Genomic DNA, 15,069 nt, shown 5'->3' on the forward strand with positions numbered 1-15,069 from the left:
CGGGGTTATTTGCGGACTGATACTGTAACAAAGCTACATTTGCCTTAATGAGCGTCTATGTTGCAAATGATCTTAAAATTTTCTATATATTTATGGCTAAACAGTAGGGGTGCAACGATACTCGTATCGATATTGAACCGTTCGATACAGTGCTTTCGGTTCGGTACGCATATGTATGAACAATACAAAATTTTTAATTTATTTTATCAACTTTCCTTCTGACGATGCTGTCTGTGTTGAGCGCTCAATGGATCTGCGCTCGACAGTGCAGCCTAGGCGGAGTAGTCGAACGCAGATTCACTGAGGGCAGGGCAAGCTAGCAAGACAGAAGTTAAGCTCTCCTTGCAACAGGCAAATTGAACCTCATTCAGATGTAGCGTTTGGAACTATTTTGGTTTTCATGTGACGTATGACCCTGAAGGTAAGCGAGTCATGGACTAAAGTAAAACAGTATGTTGGATGTGCCATGCAATGCTCAATTACATGGGTGGGAGCTAGTGTGTTAGCGCAGTTAGCTCGTTAACGTGTTAGCCGTCTAGCCCCACGCACGGGGCGATCCGCGGTAGCTCGTTAATGGAGATTTGCCGTGTTGTGGCGTTAACGTCATTTCAACGAGATTTACGCTGACAGCACTAGTGGGAACACAACGAATATGACTGCACATTTACTCCGACATCATCCTAGTGCAAAGACAAGTGGAAGCAGAAAAAAAACAACAAGCACGCATGCTACAAACTTTACCCGAGTCATTTAGACAGCCGTTAGCACATGATTCTCCTTATGGGGACCTGATATGTTTAATATGCTGCAGTATCCATTTCTCTGTAATAAACTCTCTTTTCCAAAGATGAGTGATTCCTCAATCAGATACAGGGCTCGCAAAATCGCTAGCCCGACGTCCCGGGGCTAGAGATTTTTCCAGTTGGGCTACCAAAATCTCTGCCCTGCCCGTCGGCCTATCGTAGGAAGGAAAAATATATGTCAATGCTTTTGCATTCTTTCGGAAATGTAGCTGGGTAATTATGTCATTGGCATCGGCGAGCCACTGTCAATATGTGACATATTGAAATCGCGTTTGAATTTGCGCTTGTTTTTTGCTTTCACTTTGCAATCGCGCGAACTGTGTATAGAGAGCGACAGCACTGATCTGTGACTGATGATAATTTGTGCACCAATTCCTCTGACATCGTCTTATCAATTGTTAGCTTACTATGCAAACATGACAAGTGAAATCTCCTGCAGCAAGCTTAAACATGTGAGAGGTTGATCGCGCAGAGAATCGCTGAGCGTTATGTGAGTGTGTGTGTAAAAGCAGCAGGATATATATTTTAGTTCTGCTGAGCCAAATAAGACAGGTCAGGGTGAAGAAGTGACAGCCAAAGAAAAGCTTACCACAAAACGGAGAAGTTATGAAAAATCAGACTATAAGGCAAAAAGAAAGTGCAGCTTTATGGTTTCATGGACAAAAGAATTTCTGTGGCTGCAATATGACGAGCTAAATAACCAGGGCTGCACATAAGTGGTCCGCAGGTGCGCATTCGCTGTCAAAATAAAAAACGCGCACAAGATAAGAAGTTGCAACGCGTGTTTGCGTACATAAGATTTTCAGGAGGAGGACAGACATTTGTTTAGAACTCTTAAAGATGTCGAAGAAGCTCCTTTAAGCAATTACTGTGATGTTCCTCCACCTCCAAAGAAATGTCAGGAGTCCGAACCACAAAAGAAGCACGTATTCTCGGAAAAGTAGTTGCAGGAGGTGAGCTGGCTTCAAACAAATGATGAACGCACAGAAATGTGGTGTGAATGTGCCGTGAAAATTTAATAAATGACAAATTAAAAGGCATGAACATTTTTTTTGTATCGAAAAAATATCGAACCGTGACACCAAAGTATCGAACCGAACCGTGAATTTTGTGTATCGTTGCACCCCTACTAAACAGATGTTTTGTTATGTAACTTGCTATTAGGTTTGTGCTACTTTATTGCTTATTCATAGTTTTTTTTCTCTCACATGTATTCTCATATTCAAACTTTGTATATTTAAAAACAGTAAGTAATTTCTTTGACGTGGATGAGAATGAGGGATGGATTTGAGGGAAAATAAGTATTTTGCAACTGCTGACACTACACACTGCGTATCAAGACAACGTACCTCAACTATTCTTTAAGTATCACGAGTGATTAAACACATTTATTGACAAAATGCATTCTACATTTCACTAAAGACTGTTCACTGTGTAGACAAACTATTCAATGTAAATGTAATCTGAAGGACTTTCTTTTAAGGACTCCAGTTTAGCTCCCAGGGTGAGCAGGGAGCGATACGTTGGCCAGGGTTTGACTCTGACCTGCGGCCCTTTGCTGCACTCTCTGCTTTCCTTTCCACTCTTTACTTCACTATCCAATAAAAGCAAAAACAACATTTTAAACTGTCGTTTCATACAGAAACAGTAAGTGTTGCACTGATCGGAGTCAGGATTCTGTGCACAGAGTGGGAATTTTTTGAGGATTACGGTAACTCGATGCAGAGTTAGAGGTGTTTTGGATTTGTGTTATTCCCTGTTTTATCTTTTTAAGATTGTTGCTTGGACGTGCTGCCTTTACCCCCAAAAGTTATTTCATGGACATATGTGGGTTCCTTCATCACTACTTCGTCATTAAGAGGAATTGAGAAGTAGTGAGACTCCTAGGGTGGCTTTTGCATTTTGAAGGTGCAAAACAGAAACATGTGGTCAGAAGGTCTAGGCCAGGGGTGGAGAACTCCAGGCCTCAAGGACCAGTGTCCTGCAGGTTTTAGATATCACCATGGGTCAACACATCTGAATCAAACAATTAGTTCATTAGCAGGCCTCTGGAGAACATTGAGACATGTTGAGGATGTAATTGCCCATATAAATCAACTGTGTTGGATCAAGTACACATCTAAAACCTGCAGGACACTGGCCCTTGAGGCCTGGAGTTCCCCCAACCCTGGTTTAGGCTGTAAAAAATCAAAATCAAAATAACAAACCAATCAGGCTAAGAGCAGAAACACTAGCAGTGAAAACATTTAAATCAAATCTTGGGGGGAAAACAACAAAAGAAAAAATAGACAGAGATGAGCTTGGAAACAAAGACTCCTGGACATCTATGGAAGACAAGAATGGTGGATGACCACACATCCATTAAAATGAAGAAACCTCTATATGGTTAGACACATAATAATCCCATAAAGAGAAGAATTCACAACAATAATCACAGAGGTTTCAACAAACTATTCATCAGACTTGAGAACACAAAGCCCAGATGACACGATTCATTTCCCAGTTTACCTTTTCTGGACAGATGAGACTAATGTCAGCTTCAATCAAAACGATGAGGTAGGCTCGGAACAGCTCACGATCAGGTGGGATGTGATGGATGGGCACGTGTGGCGTCCGGTGCCACTTAGTCACATGATGGGAAAAAGAAGCTTGAAGATGAATTCCTTCTTTCCAAAACACTCACGTTTCCCGATTAGCACGAGGATGATGCTCCACTGCAGCGGTGGCAGAACTGTGCAGCCCTTACCACACCACTTTCTACTTTTTGTTCCCACAACCATTTACTGCATTGAAGCATCTCTGATGTCACAACAGAAAGAACAGCCCGCCATAGGAAAACTACTGCTTGGACATCAAAGACTCTCTCGCACAGAGCCAGGATAAGAGAGAGGAGTGGACAGGCTTATGTAATCACACATTAATCCATGACAATGACATGAATGTGGCTTGCTGATGAGCCATTGAGACAATCCACTGTGAATAATGATGGCAATGTCGTAGAAACTCCCAAAATGAATGTAAAACCCCAGCAATGTAACAGACTTCTCTGGTCACATTTGATCAAAGGATTCATTTGGTATTCAATTCAAGTTTCTTATATCTGTAAACTGACTGCAGAGGGAGAGCACAAGTCCAAGGGTCACTTATTAGTATGTTTAATTTCTAAAATCAACACACAGTGTATAAACTGTTCAACTAGGTGTACATGGTGTCAAAATGTCAATTCAAGATTTAATTATTTCATTTATTCCCTGAAAAATTACTGTTACTGTTTTTATTTAAATAAATCACTAACTCAACCGAATCTGCAGAAATGCTCTCATCTCAGTGTTTTTAATGACTCCTGCTAAAATCAGATGACTTCTGAATGAATCCGACGGTCAGACACGTTTCACTGCAGAAATAACAGCAGCAGAGAATCAGGTGCAGTGCGGCGACTCACGCCAGACTCTGCGCTGTGACAACTCAACTTTAAGATCAAGCCTGAAGTTTAAACTGAAAATACTCACAGAGAACTACACGTGCAGACAACACACGCGCTGAAAACGCCAAACAAAATCCCACAGTGCCTCGCAACTCATGCGATCCTTCCTCCCCAGCGCTCACCACGAGCGCATCAGTGGTTCATTCAAGTTTTCGCAGATTGAAGATGCGGACGTAGGCGCGCTGTTGTCCCGCTGCAGACCTGCGCTCTTACTAAACCAGCAACTGGACATCTGCACTTTATATGATTGGATTCATTTTAACACAGAGATGTGAATCCTCTAAAGCTTTGACTGCGTTAAGCCAAATCCTAAAGCGCACACACACAGCTGATGTTTACCACTTACCTAAAGGCAGACTTATCCGCGAAAACTGAGGATGTTTCAAGCAGTTATCGTCATCTGCTGGGATTGTCCCGTTTAAGCTCCCTCTGTCCCGTCCCGTGTGCTGCTCTGCGCTCACTCTACAGCTGAACCGAGAGCCACTTCAACTCACTTCCACTTCACTTATTAAAGGGATCCGCCGACAATAAAGGGCAACAGCAGCCGGAGGCAGTCTGAACTCATCAATTTTGCATTCACGTGTAAAAATAACCGATTGTCAAAGAGTTATTTCTATTTCTGCTTCAGTGTTTGGTACTTCTGTGGATCACTATTTGTAGTATTTCTTGTTTTATCACTTGGGAATCGGGCCTAATATTTCTACCACAATACATTTAAAAGAAAAGTAGGCTTCTGCATGTTGTTAATTTGTTTCTACATAATTTAAACACACACACACACACACACACACACACAAATAAAAAATCATTATTGTCGGTGCCAAAAGTTGCATGAAGACATTGACTGACTGGGGTTTTAGGGTTGTAAGAAATACCAGTGGTTATAGTTTAGTATAACGTTAAGAAGCACGGGTAAGCTAAAAGCTAACGTAGTTTTGTCGTATGCCAAAAACAACAACCTCCTTACACTCTTACTGAGGCAAAAATCTCACATTTAGTAATTTAATATTTAAAGTAACTACCAAATAAATGAAATGAGTAAAACAAAGGACAGTCAGCCGAAAAATTTAACAAACAAACCAACTTTAAGTCGTCAGCCGTCCATCAACTGCTAGCTAACACCTGTATTTATTATTCTAGCCTCTTTACAATATAAAGCCTTTGAGTCAGCTGTTGTCATTTGGCACTATATAGATAATTTTTAATTGAATATTGATCCATCTATTTATTTATTCATTCATTCAACTTTACAGGTGACCCTAATTTATTTATTCACCAGATAATAAATAAGTGACAAGCACTGGAGCTAAAATATGGAGTGTCATAAACTGCATTTCCTCTAGCGGCCACTTGAGGCTAAATCCATTAGTGAGTCAATCCTATTTTAAAACTTTACAAAATAAAAAACAAACAAAAAAGTTTACACTGATACAAAATGTGATTTTGGTCTCTGTGGGTAGCTTCAGAAGTCTGCAGAGAAGTGAAGTGAATTTTTTACTAACTGGATTTGATTTGGAGCTGGGTATGCAAACACAGACAGCTGTAGGATAGTTTTCCATGTGAGGAGAACTGTAAGTGGACTTCTTCACAGTGTTTGTGCTGCTGGAGCCATTTGAAGCATTTGTTATAGAATTATCTGACTCGTGTCAGGGCTTTGTGTGCGCTACAGACCGGCCGCAAAGTGTGATTAAGTTTAAGGAGTAAACTTCTGGTATTAGACTACTCTAAGCGTGGTACTGAGGGCCTAGAGTGCCAAACTGAATTCTATTTAATTCATTCATTTCGGCCAACTAGGCCCTCCATAAGTAACTAGCTATGTGTGTCTGTGCATGGCACCTCTGCAGGTCATGGATGTAGCTTGCTAATTATGCTTGCGAGCTCCTGCTCTCCTTCAAATGTTGTCACGTCTGCTCTCGGCAAAGGGCCATTGTTGAGGTTTCGAAATGCAGAGTCCAAAACCAGCAGGTGATATAACAATAGATATGTTCATGTTAGCTGTCATTTTGTTTTAAATTAGGCTAAGATAGCTTAAACTAAGCTGTCTGTGGGCTAATATTTAACTACACTGTGGTTAACTGTCTAGAGTTTTCCCAGCTCTTCACACAATAAGGATAGGCTTGAGCCATGAACAGGACAAGGATTTAAGAAATCTAACGGATGGATTTATATTGGATGTATTTTTTTAATCCAATCAATCAATCAATAGATAAGATTTTTATTAATTTTTTTAATTGAGTTAAAAAGAATGTAAGCTGGTCGTACAATTCCAGCTTCTAGTAGGACTGATGGGTGTCCCAGAGCCAGTTGTAATTGTGGTTTCCTGTCAAGCCCCTCCCTTTTTTATGCAGGAGCCTGTTGCATGGCAACTCTACATTATGCAGCCGCCCATGAAAGACTCTTTTCAGATGAAATAGAAAGAAAGAATCGAGTTATTTGCATTCCTTCTCCATTAATGATTGTGTTTGATGCAGGAACAGGCTGCGTAACGTTTATTGTCTGGTGTGCGTCAGAGGTGGGGGAAGGGTGACGCATCTGAAGGCCTCACTACTATTTTAGAAAACTCAGGCAGTGTGTGTGTGTGTGTGTGTGTGTGTGTGTGTGTGTGTGTGTGTGTGTGTGTGTGTGTGTGTGTGTGTCACAGTCAAAGGGCAGCTGTTTAGCATGCGATGCACAATCACAGGCTCAGTGCAAAGATTTCTGTTTCTTCTCCGCATCCCACCTCTGCTTCCTCACAGCTAAAGCGGTACAGTGACAGCCTAAAAAGAGTTTTAATAAAGGCTGAAGAGGAACCAGAACACAAAAGCACACCAGTGCATGTAAAATTTCACATTCAGAGTACGCGAGCAAAAGCTCAGAAGCATCAGCAGTAACCAGCATTTATTTTTAAATTAATTCTTATTTACTTAAATCTACACAAAAAGTACACAAAAGTAAAATAAAGGTGTTAAATGCACATACTGGACTGAAAAAGTCTAATATTAATCTTTAAAGTAAATATTAAGGCGCTGAGACGGCCATACGAACATCAAATATTTACAAAAAGTCCAATTTCTGTGGCCATGCTCTGGCAGAGTGCTTTTTAGTTTTAGGCCAGACTGGAGTTTTACCATTTGACCATAATTTCATATCACACCGGTCCCAGCTGCCCGCACCTGCTGCTGTTATTAGCTCAGTGGAGCATGGCCGGATTAGCAGAGGGCTCTGTGAATGGCTGCTGAATAATTGAACAACTTCTTTTGTCTCATTCATGCTGTTTGTTGGAACACATGATTGGGACATTACAAATGTCCAGCCTGAGGCTTTAATTTGGCCATCATTGCAAGTTATTGCAGGCAAATGTACACTGAAGTTACTGCACAGTTACCAGGCAATCTACTGATACTGACAAAACGTACAGTAAGACTAAAGAGCAGCAAAATGTTTGTGGTGTAGTAAAACCAAAAGCTTGAAACAGAATACATACACTCACCTATGTTAGGTACCTGTTCAACTGCTTGTTTACGCAAATATCTAATCAGACAATCACAGGGCAGCACCTAGACATGGTAAAGACAACCTGCTGAGGTTCAAACCGAGCCGCAGAAGGGGCAAAAAAGGTGATTTAAGTTGCTTTGAATGTGGCACGGTTGTTCACGTCAGATGAGCTGGTCTGCTGAGATTTTCCCAACTGTCATCTCCAAAGCATATCCACTCAGTCGTCATTCTCTGGGCATAAATGCCTTGTTGATGTAAGAGTTTAGAGAAGGATAGCCAGACTGTGTCAAGTGACTAAGAAGGCACAGCTACAGCAGCAGAAGGCCACACCGAGTGCCACTCCTGTCAGCTAGGAGCAGGAAACTGAGGCTACAATTCACACCAGAAAAGCGCTTTTTACCAGCTGCTAATCATTTAAACACCACAGCCCACCTGAGTATTGTTGCTAAACATGTCCATACGATCCAGCCAACACGTCTGCAGCAGCTGTGTGATGCTGCAGACATCTTGCACCTTGTTGAATTTATGCCACAAAAGGGAACCCAGTAATATGGAGCTGTACCTAAAAAAGTGTCTGGTGAGTGTAAAAGTCTGCAATTTAGAGACTAAAGGAGAATTTAAAAAAATGAGTGACTCAGGTAACATGGTGTGAATATCACGTTGGTTCATAAACACAAAGACAAAGATAGTCTTGTCTTATTGCAGCACATCATTTGAAAAGCGCTGAGTAAACTAGCATGGGGGAGATGTTTTATATCATCCATCCATCCATCCATCTTCATCCGCTTTATCCGGGGCCGGGTCGCGGGGGCAGCAGCCTAAGCAAAGAGGCCCAGACCTCCCTCTCCCCAGCCACCTCCTCCAGCTTATCCGGGGGAATACCAAGGCGTTCCCAGGCCAGCCGAGAGATATAATCTCTCCAGCGTGTCCTGGGTCTGCCCCGGGGCCTCCTCCCGGTGGGACATGCCTGGAACACCTCACCCAGGAGGCGCCCAGGGGGCATCCTTGTCAGATGCCCGAACCACCTCAGCTGGCTCCTTTCGATGTGGAGCAGCAGCTGCTCTACTCTGAGCCCCTCCCGGATGGCCGAACTTCTCACCCTATCTCTAAGGGAGAGGCCAGCCACCCTTCGGAGGAAGCTCATTTCTGCCGCTTGTATCCGCGATCTCGTTCTTTCGGTCACTACCCACAGCTCGTGGCCATAGGTGAGGGTAGGGACGTAGATCGACCGGTAAATTGAGAGCTTCGCTTTTACACTCAGCTCCCTCTTCACCACGATGGACCGGTGCAGCGTCTGCATTACTGCAGCTGCAGCCCCAGTCCGTCTGTCGATCTCCGGCTCCCTTCTCCCATCACTCGCGAACAAGACCCCGAGATACTTGAACTCCTCCACTTGGGGCAGGAACTCATCCCCGACCCGGAGTGGGCACTCCACCCTTTTCCGGCTGAGAACCATGACCTCAGATTTGGAGGTGCTGATCCTCATTCCCGCTGCTTCACACTCGGCTGCGAACCGTTCCAGTGCGAGCTGGAGGCCCTCACCCGATGAAGCCAACAGAACCACATCATCTGCAAAAATCAGAGATGAGATTCTGAGGCCACCAAAGCGAAAGCCCTCCGCCACTTGGCTGCGCCTAGAAATCCTCCTCCTTGAATCGCTACCTTATCGTGGTGGAGGGGTTTGTGTGTCTCAGGGATCCCAGGGGCTATGTTGTCTGGGGGCTTTTGCCCCCTGGTAGGGTCTCCCATAGCAAATTTGCCCTGGGTGAGGGACCAGACAAAGAGCGATTCAGAAGACCCTTATGAAAAGGATACCGAGGGAACAGTTTACCCTGCCCGGGATAGGGTTACCGGGGCCCCGCCCTGGAGCCAGGCCCGGGGAGGGTGCCCGAGGGCGAGCGTCTGGTGGCCGGGCCTTAGTCCATGGGGCCCGGCCGGGCACAGCCCGAAGAGGAGACATGGGCCCATCCTCCCGCAGGCCCACCACCCGCAGGAGGCGCCATAGGGGTCGGGTGCATTGTGTGCCGGGTGGCGGCCAGGAGTGGAGGCCCTGGCGGACTGACCCCCGGCTGCCAAGACTGTTTTATATCAGTGAATGAAAAACAGTCTCACCTCATGTTTCTGTTCCGGTCTTCTCTCCGGAGCACTTCCTCTCTGTGCTGTGAAGTCAGTTCAGGGGCTTGACTTTCACCACATCTTCATGTAATGAAGATCTGAAGACAGAAGAAAGCCCCACTCAGATCAGCTCTTGACTGTCACTCGCTCTGTTACCGACTTACTTTTAACCCACTGGTTGTATTTATAAGGTCATTGATTGCTTCACTTCTTTTTTTCACAAATCTGAGCAGTTGCATCCAAACCGGCTGCTAATCTGTGTGCTGTAATCACAGGTAATCCCTGAGGCTGTAGTAAGTATGAGTGTGTGAGTATGAAACTCCTAGCATGTTGTTTGTGGGCTGTAGACAGCATTTACAGGCACACGCTTGTTTAAAGGTCACAGTGATGGAGGGAGACTAATAAGCAGTGACAGCATGTCCTTTAAAGTGATACGGAGTAAGGTCATCACCAGGGCAGCGTAGTAAAGCTCTGACTCTAATAACACATGACGTTAAAAAAGTAAACTATCAAACCACAGATGACCCTGCATCAGCCCCAAATTCCAAAAAGAGTCGCAGCTAAAGGGGATTTTCATTTTACAGCTTCATTTGTGGCTTTTGATGCTTAACATCAGAGAAAACTAAATGTAAATATTAAGACTTCATGTTAACTTCTCAGCTGCTGCAGTAAATATTCAGATTGCAGAGGTTACAGAGGTTGCGACTCACTCCTGTACGGGACCACGCCTGTTGTGTCTGATCCCAGGTGTCTGCTTCATGACGTTAATATAAAGGAGACTGTTTATTTGCTGTTCTTCTATCCACCAAACAACCCTTCCAAACCCAGGGATGATTACAGCTTTCTCTGACTAACCAGGCTAACCTTCAGCAGGGAGAAGACTTTTACTACCTGCAGCAGTGAGAGTAAAGAGCTGGCTCTTCAGGTGTCGCCCTGAGCTGTAGGATAAGGAGGGATTGAGAGGAGCATAATCCCTCGCACATGGCTAAAGCGCCTTTGATCTGGAGATAAACGTGCCAAGTCACGAGCTGCTTGACATCTCATGCTTTGTAGTGCTTCCTCTGGAAGAGATGCAGCCCAGTGTTGAACCTGCACCACTCACTGCACCAGTTGACCACAGAAAGCCTTACATAATAGTTTCTGTTATGGTCCTGGCAGATCTGAGGTTTTCTCCTTTTTCCTCCCTCTGTTGTCTCTCTTCTGTCTGTTGTAGCTCTCTCTCACTCTCGGGTGGAGTAACGGGCTGGCGTTTTCTCGCTTGCCTGACTGCAGGTGGAGTTTCTTTCTCTGAGGCTTTCTCCACCACACCCATTCTGCACTGGATCATTGACTCATGCTATTTGGGCGACCGTGGCTCAGGGGGTTGGGAAGCGTATCTATAATCGGAAGGTCGCCGGGTCGATCCCCGGGCTCTCTGTCCTGGTCGTTGTGTCCTTGGGCAAGACACTTTACCCTACTGGTGATGGCCAGAGGGGCCGATGGCGCGACATGGCAGCCTCGCTTCTGTCAGTCTGCCCCAGGGCAGCTGTGGCTACAACCGTAGCTTGCCTCCACCAGTGTGTGAATGTGAGAGTGAATGAATAGTGGCATTGTAAAGCGCTTTGGGTGCCTTGAAAAGCGCTGTATAAATCCAATCCATTATTATTATTAAGGACCAACTCAGGCTGCTGCTCTCTATCAGGTTATTGTTGGTGTTGTCATCAACCTGGCTCTCTTGTTTGTTCTCTAAAGTGATAACACTAAGTTTAAAAGATACTTCCAGCCTTTTCCCTGGATCTCCCTGGAATCCCGTCTGCCTGCCAGCTTCCCCTCGTGCACCTGTTTAACACTCAGACAAGTACAGTCTCAAACCATCAATGTAAAATCTCATCATACTCACCTTGGAGGCTCCTCCTTTCCTCTGTCCTCCTGCCAGAAACTTCATTCCCATGTTTAAAAGAATAAAATCAGTAAAACTTCTATCATATCAATATATTTAAGTAGTGCTTTATAATATGGCCTGTGACTTAGGGTACAGTTGCCTTATTATTTATGCAATTCCAACCAATTTTATCAAAAATTAGCACATAATTATAATTTATCTACAAATCCTTGTGGATACACTAGAATAACGGAGTACCGATTCAACTTTTTACAAGGAAAAACAAATAAATCTACTGTAAGTAATCTTTGGCTTTTTACATTTTATTTTCTTTTATATTTGCTTCCATCATAGACATTTCACAGTTCAATTGTCTTCCTGTATTACATATAAAAATGCAGTTTACTACTGTTTAGTTATTTCTTTTCTTTCTTTTTAAATTTTCTACACAAAAGCCACTTCATAATACCCCTGCTCCTCAAAGTATTGCATATTTACAGTAAATACAGTAAAATGTGCACTACGTAAAATTACTTACAGTATAATTTGTGTCTTCTTTCCTGTAAAATCTTCAGTTATCACACCCTTATTCTAATCAAACTACCAGTCAGTTCAAGTAAAACACATTGAAATTCTATTCAGTTCAAGGGCAAACGCCCTCTTAGTCACAGGTCGTATTATTATTAACCAAATCTAACATTGCACATTAATGTTTGTGGGTTTTTTATTTGACTGTTGTAGGCGTGTGATGTGTTTTCCAGTGTTTACGTGACTGACAACATTCACCCATTCATGCAGTCTATCCCAGCTGTCACAGAGCGAGAGGCGGGGTAAACCCTGTACAAGTCACCAGTCTGCTGCAGGGCTTGACTGAGACCAGTCTTACCATTTATCTATCGATGGGCGACCATATCAACGACTCCTGAAGAGATGAAACATGTCTGAGCTGTAACTGTATCCTCAAAGAGTAGAAAAATCACTATCAATGTATCAAATCCTTGTTGATTTCATTAAGCAGTTAAATGGTATCTAAAACAGAAGACAGGATCAGTGATTTTAGAAAATGAACTCGTGTCTATGTGCAATGGAGAATTTTCAGACTGTCAAGTTCACCTCGCTGAATAAAAAACTCCACATTATCCTGCTCTGTCTCCGTGTAATCTTTTAGATATGTCACATGATGATGTGCCATTTATCGTATGCAAACAATAGTCTGACTGTATTCTGTGATCGTGGCAGATAGATAGCTTATCTCTATGAATACTGATAGGCTTACAGCCCCTCTCTGTAAAAAAACATGCAGAACGCTGTCTGTGCTGTTGTTTTTTTATCTCCTCATGATGCTGCATTATGCTTCTATTATCTGCTGTCTGTCTGCATGTTAGGATGGATGACTCATTTACAGTAGACCTGTGTGTGCTGCATTTTATGGTAATAATGGTAATATATACATACATATATATATACACACACGTCTACATTTTACAGAGTGAAACTGGGTAAACTTGAGGGATGGGACACGCTTCCTTTGCTATGAGGTCTACATGTGCCTGCAGAACAGGGATAGAGGAGGGTTTTCCAGGCTTTCCTTCTTGAATGGAGCAATGATCTTACATTTAATGTCAGCTGTAGCACAAGAAGAGCGACCAGTCAGTGTGCAGACAGCTTTCCAGTGTTCCAACATTGTGTGACGCATTTCAGGTCAGCGTAAATCATTTATTCCATCCATCTGACATGGTGATGGGCACCTAACTGAAGAGCGGGAATCCCTTGGGAGACAATCGCCAAAAATGATTAATGTCAGCTCGAAAAGTTTGTTGAAGTCATCACGAGGCTGAGCAGATTCCACCTTGTGGGTGTCCAAGTGACAGTCAGGTTTGTTTGGTGTCCTTACCGCGACCTTGAGCTATCTTTTTTTAGGAAATTGGAATCAGAAAAACATGATTATTGATTTTTTTACTATGTTGCTATGTACAATCATTCAAAAACAAAAAAGTCCTGGCATTAAACCAACGGGTATGTAACAGCAAACCCTCTAAAATCTCTGAAGAGGAACTGAAAAGCCAGAAAACATTCTGAAAGCTGAACTTGTCCTTTCAGGTTAACCCTGTGGCATCACCATGGCACCTCTGAGGTCTTCCTGAGTATCTATAACATCATCTGTATGAATATTAAGGAGACACTACAGAAGGGCTTAAATCAAAATCATTATGGATGTACAGAGTAGATAAGTGTACTGTCAAACAACTGAGTCCTTGATGGTTTTATCATTATCATTCATGCATTTGTCAAAGATTCTTTTAGGTGATGTACACAAACCTCAAAAAAAGATTCTTCCACACAGTGAATACACTTCTAGACCTGCTGTGTTAACATCCTGGCTTTAATTTTACAGGAAGAGAGACAATTCTCAGACCAGCTTTTGAATGATCATACAGTATTATATAATTTATACAGCATTATTAGTTTTGTGGATTTGTTTTAACATTCTGCAATAAACTATGCATATTTGTTTCTGAGAAAAATCATTATTACTGGGAAAATACAGCAGAGGGTGCAGTTTATGAAGGCATGATGTGGTAAGGTAGGTGGAGACAAGCAGGTGTTTGAGTCACAGAAGAGCTCAGACATACTCTGCTGCACTCTAGTGGTGTAAACCTAGAGGGGGAAGTATTTTTCCATACACTGAGTCACTAAAATTACTAGATCATCTTGTTAAAGCCTAATTTTCTGTTTAACACAGAGATCACATTTGTTTGTCACAGTTATATGATAGAAGCACAGGTCTATGATAATGCACTCCCCAATAGCAGCAGCCTCCCTCAGCAGTGTAATATTAATGAGCAACAGTAGATTCAGGGCTCAGATTGTGAATCCACGGAGCAGAAATAGTTAGTTTAGCAAACTTTCAGCAGTATTTCTCTGTAGAAGGTGTAGTTGTTGATTTCACCATCGTACATCATCATGCCGACTATTAAATATGCACAACTTCAGCCTGCTCAGCAGACCAGATTCTTCAAACATTCATGATTATTACCGGATATCCATCTGTTGAATTAGAAATCACTGATTCTCAAACTGTGGGGCGGGACCCATCTGTGGGACACAGTGTAAGTGGGCCTTGGATGAACAAGAGGAACATTATAAAATAAAATGACTTCTGAAAGGAAAACTAAACAAACATGAGTTTGCTGACGCTCATGTGCTGATCTTTCATTTGTTGTTCTACTTGGATTTATGTAATGAATTCAAAAGTGCCTCCAGTGGGGGCGTGAGCTTTTCTGTGCATGCAGAAAAAATGTTAAAGAAATGGGAGGAGCAAGTTTCCAGTT

At 42.9% G+C, this 15,069-nt stretch overlaps 1 protein-coding gene across 3 annotated transcripts in view; it reads right to left on the minus strand.

Annotated features, from left to right (window-relative positions):
• The window catches only part of LOC147327566 (tripartite motif-containing protein 2), a 28,569-nt gene extending 23,809 nt beyond the window's left edge, over nt 1-4,760 (minus strand). The window contains exon 1 of one of the 3 annotated variants that reach the window (XM_086295249.1): nt 4,634-4,760. The gene's annotated coding sequence lies outside the window, so the exon portion shown is untranslated. Of the gene's footprint in view, nt 1-3,311; nt 3,331-4,312; nt 4,462-4,633 lie in introns of those variants that run through there. The other 2 variants (XM_086295252.1, XM_086295253.1) reach the window with 2 other exon arrangements.
• Nucleotides 4,761-15,069: the final 10,309 nt, after the last annotated feature.

Source organism: Aulonocara sp. 'chitande type north' Nkhata Bay, linkage group LG6, assembly GCF_057382095.1.
Source record: "Aulonocara sp. 'chitande type north' Nkhata Bay isolate Kocher_YH1m ecotype deep benthic linkage group LG6, A_spYH_male_GT1.1, whole genome shotgun sequence".
Lineage (NCBI taxonomy): Eukaryota > Metazoa > Chordata > Actinopteri > Cichliformes > Cichlidae > Aulonocara > Aulonocara sp. 'chitande type north' Nkhata Bay.